We start from the raw sequence: 4611 nt of genomic DNA, 5'->3' as shown, positions 1-4611 counted from the left end.
GCCCTGTTGTCCTCTGCTGTCTCCGCCATGGCCACCAAGTCAAGGGCTTTTTCCCCAGAGTTGGCCACGAACATTGGCAAAGCGATGATGGCTGTCCTGACTCTCGCCACGGTGACAACGGTGGCGTCGTCCAGGATCATGGCGTGGCAGACTATGGTGCAGCGGAACATATGGCTGCACATGTCTCAGCTTCCCCTTCTCATCCGACGGGAGCTGCTGGATGGTCCCATAGCCCCCGATGCGCTGTTTGGACCACTCCTCCAATGTGACACAGCCTACCTACAGGAAGCGGCCGAGGAAGAGGGTGAGGAAACACACCTTTTGGGGCAGAGCTGCACCTCCGCCTCATCCGATGCATAGGGATGCTCGCCCCAAGAAGAGGCGCCCTGCACCCGCTGCTGCAGCTGCGCCCCCACGAGCACCTGTTGCGGCACCACCTCCCCCATCGTGGTATCCTCCGCTGGCGACCTCGACTCAGCAGGCTCCGCGCCGCCCAGGTGAGTTCCGGCGGCCAGCATGCACCTGGTCCGACCCGACCACCCAGCCACCTCGTAAACAACAGCGTCAGTGGCAATGACGGGGCGCTGGGATCGTGTGTCTTAATGCAGCTGAACCAAGGAAACAGTGGGTGGCCTTTTCAGGGCCACCCACTGTTTCCTAAAGAGCTTTTTCCTTTCAGCCAGTCCGCCGATGCTCTCACTGAGCTTTTTGCGGCTTCTTTCACACAGACACACGCTCCCCACACAAAACAGAGGCTCGCCACCGCACACACAAAACGCAGTGCAGCGAGCTCAACCCAAGCCAGAGCGGGCGATTTTCAAAATACTCCGCTCCCTCGCTCATTGGACCGTTCTACTGACATCATCGTTGCCTCTCCTCAGGGACAAGCGGACGTGTGTGAGGACAGGTTTTCCCACATTCATTGCGTGCCATTCATTGGTCAATGCGCAGAGGCTCACTGCCGCACACACAACACAGTGCAGCAATGCTGCCTGGTCACTTCCTCACATTTTAACGGGTAATATATCCTCTACTAAAATGTGCTTCGCTGACCGTAAAGCATTACCAACCACCTCCCTCTCATTGGGGCGAGTTAGTGGTGGTATCTCAGCACAGCCTTTTTCAGACTCAGTCTTTGAGCACATGGAGCGGAACACTGACACTGTCATACGTTCCCAGCTCCGCAGCCAACACCAACCCTTTTGATTCCGCCCTCCCATGGGCTGTGACGTTCACAGCGGCGGAGAGGGTGACGAGCTGGCTGTATACCATAGCATCGGATGCTCCACAGACGTGTGCGCGCCTGCTTACAGAGCACTGCTCAGCGTGGCAAAACCTGTTACCCATGAATACATGGATGTCAAGGTTGATTTCAAAGGGCTACACGCTCCACTTTGCCAGTCCTCCCCCTCCATTTCTTGGTGTGGTGGAAATGACCATGTCATCTCAATCAGAGATAACAGCCCTGAAGGCAGAACTAGCAGAGCTTCTGGGGAAGGAAGCTATCTCCCGTCCCTCCAGGAGAGGAGAACGAGGGGTTTTATTCCTGCTATTTTCTCACACCAAAGAAAATAGGCGGGATGAGGCCGATTTTGGACCTGTTCAACAAATACATTATGAAGCGGCCTTTTCACATGTTGACAATCAGACATGTGTTGGAATGCGTGCGTCCCGGCGATTGGTTCACATCCATTGACCTGAGAGATGCATATTTCCACATCCCTGTCATTCCCAAGCACAGGAAGTTTCTGTGCTTCTCCTTCCAGGGAATTCAATACCAGTACAACCGGTTACCATTCGGTTACTCTCTGGCTCCGCGCACCTTCTCCAAGTGTATGGAAACAGCGCTGGACCGATTACGCAGAAAAGGGATCAGGGTTTTGTTCTACCTAGACGACCTAATCCTTATGGCTCACTCCCAGGAGAAAGCTGCACTCCACGCAGTGGAAGTTGTACAGCATCTGCAAACACTGGGTTTCGCCATGAACTGGCAAAAGAGCTCTCCGCTCCCCACCCAGTCGTTAATTTACCTGGGTGTGGACTTGAACTCCGCCACCATGAGAGCAAAGCTGTCCCCAGCCAGGCTGGATGCGCTAAGCGGTGGTGACGGCGCTGTCTGTGACGCGTCTGCTAGGCATGATGTCTGCAAGTCACGTGGTGGTCCCCTTGGGACTCCTCCACATGAGGAATATTCAGAGGTTCAGCCTCCTGCGTCTCGACCCAATACGGCACAGAAGACGCATGCTGTCCATCCCTTCCTCACTGCAGTCAGACCTGGCATACTGGAAAACCCCTCGTGTCCTGTCAACAGGGGTTCCCCTCGGGAGAGCGACGTCACACATATCAGTGTACACAGACGCGTCTCCTTCCGGCTGAGGAGGGATGTGTGAGTCTCATGTTGTGGGGGGAAAATGGGAGAATCCTCCTTCCCTCCACATAAACTGTCTGGAACTGTCCACGGTGCTCAAAGTGCTAAAGCACTTTGTTCCGATGCTGACGAACAGGCATGTCGTAGTGAGGACAGACAACATGACAGTGGCAGCATACATCAACCGTCAGGGCGGTGTGCGCTCAGCCCGGCTGCTGGAGATAGCCAGGAGCCTCTTGCTGTGGTCTCACAGACACCTGCTCTCCATCAGAGCAGTGTACATCCCGGGGGTACAGAACCGCGCTGCAGACTTGATGTCTCGCAGCGGTCCCTCCCACAATGAGCGGAAACTGAGTCCCACACTAGTTCAGATGTTGTGGGACAGGTTCGGGAAGGCGAAGGTGGATCTGTTTGCCTCACAAGAGAATGCGCACTGTGGTTCTCCATGAATGCACGAGACAATCCTCCACTGGGAGTGGATGCCTTCTCTCACCGGCCGTGGCCCAGGGCTCTCCTTTTAATGCGTTTCCCCCAGTTCCCCTGATTTCTTGCCTCTTAGCGCGCGTTCAGGAGGAGAACCTAGCGGTTATTCTGGTGGCACCAGAATGCACGAGTGCGTCTTGGTTCCCAATCATGGTGCAGCTGCTGTCAGGGAAACCATGGCAGCTCCCATGGCGCAGAGACGCACTGTCTGGACGGTGCGATCCTCCACCTCCCGGTAATAGGCCAACAACTGTGGGCCTGGCAGCTGAACGGGAGCACTTGGAAAGGTTAGGTCTGCCCCCTGCGGTGGTGCGCACTATCCAAGGTGCGAGAGCCCCTTCTACTACAGCGTGTTACGCGGGTAGATGGTCTGCTTTTCAGCGCTGGTGTGTGGAGAGAGGCTCGGATCCCACGTTGTGTCCTCTGCCTCTCGTGTTAACCTACCTTCAGACGCTGGTAGATAACGATTTGGCTCCATCTACAATCAAAGCGTATGCTGCAGCCATTTCATCCTGCCACAAGGGTTATGGAGAGAGATCAGTTTTTGTGCATCCCTTGGTGAAGCGCTTTTTAAAGGGAGTCAGAGGACAGAAACCTGTCGTGCGCTCTCTAGCTCTGCAGTGGAATTTACCTCTGGTGTTGCGCACTCTGGGGGGTCCCCCTTTCGAGCCGATAGTCCAAATCTCTCTCAAGATGCTATCCCTGAAAACAGCGTTCCTCCTAGCCCTGACATCGGCTAAGAGAGTGAGTGATACGCTGTCGGTCCCTGCCTTTCTATTAGAGAGGACGGGAGCGCAGCGACTTTACAGCCAAATCCCTCATTCACACCTAAAGTCCTAACAAACTCCTTTCGGTCAAGAATTATTTCCCTCGAGGGGTTCTTCCCCCCGCCTCACAGAAATGAGGCAGAGGAAGCATCTCACCGACTCTGCCCAGTGCGCACTTGTCTCAGTATGTTTTGCGCACAGCAAACATCCGACAGACACAGCAGCTGTTTGTTCATTACAGAGGGCATTCACAAGGCATGGCTCTGTCAAAACAGCATTTGTCGCATTGGCTGTGTGATACCATCACACAAGCCTACAGTGCAGCGGGAGCCGAGCTGCCGCAGGGCGTCCGGGCGCACTCCATGAGAGCCTTGTCATCATCTACGGCTCTCTTCAGAGGGATGGCGGTGGCAGACATCTGCGCAGCGGCATCTTGGGCTTCTCCGTGCCCTTTCATCCGTTTCTATCTGCGCAATGTTTCTGAGTCCTCCCTGACTCATTCAGTCTTAAACGTGCTAGACCACAGATAACGCGTCAGATCTGCCGTTTTTGCACACATGCCAAACAGTGCGCCCCCAATCCAATCATCATTAGTGGGCTGCATGAGGGATCATTACAATACGTAATCAACGTCTCAAATTCTGTAACGGCAGTGTTGTGTGGAGCGAGTGTTCTATCACTCGCCTTTTTCCACGCAAGGTTGACATGAGGTCAACCATGGCACAACCGGTGTTTTCCTGCCTTATTACGCTTCGCATTATAGGGTTGTGAACTGGTGTATATTATCTGCTTGAGGTCCTTGGTGTCTCAGTGGGCACTGACTACATCAGCTTCGCCCTTAACCCAATAGCGACAGCTCTTAGAGGGTGAAGCCTATACGAAATAGAACGTTAGTTATGTTACCATAACTCCAGATTCTATGAGTATAGGCGTAGCCCTCTAAGACTTAGGCCCCCTGCTCCACCGACATTGGCCGAAGAAATTACTGGCTTT

At 54.2% G+C, this 4611-nt stretch overlaps 1 pseudogene; it reads left to right on the top strand.

The window, feature by feature from the left end:
* Positions 1–362: 362 nt before the first annotated feature.
* On the top strand, positions 363–4148 carry LOC139660099 (uncharacterized; annotated as a pseudogene).
* Positions 4149–4611: the final 463 nt, after the last annotated feature.

The sequence above is a fragment of the Centroberyx affinis genome, unplaced genomic scaffold, assembly GCF_046629955.1.
Source record: "Centroberyx affinis isolate AG114_WGS23_722 - 3 ecotype Tasmania unplaced genomic scaffold, CSIRO-AGI_Caff_v1 ptg003211l_1, whole genome shotgun sequence".
Lineage (NCBI taxonomy): Eukaryota > Metazoa > Chordata > Actinopteri > Beryciformes > Berycidae > Centroberyx > Centroberyx affinis.
Note: the sequence above shows the minus strand (reverse complement) of the source record. Positions and strands in the feature narration are given on the sequence as shown.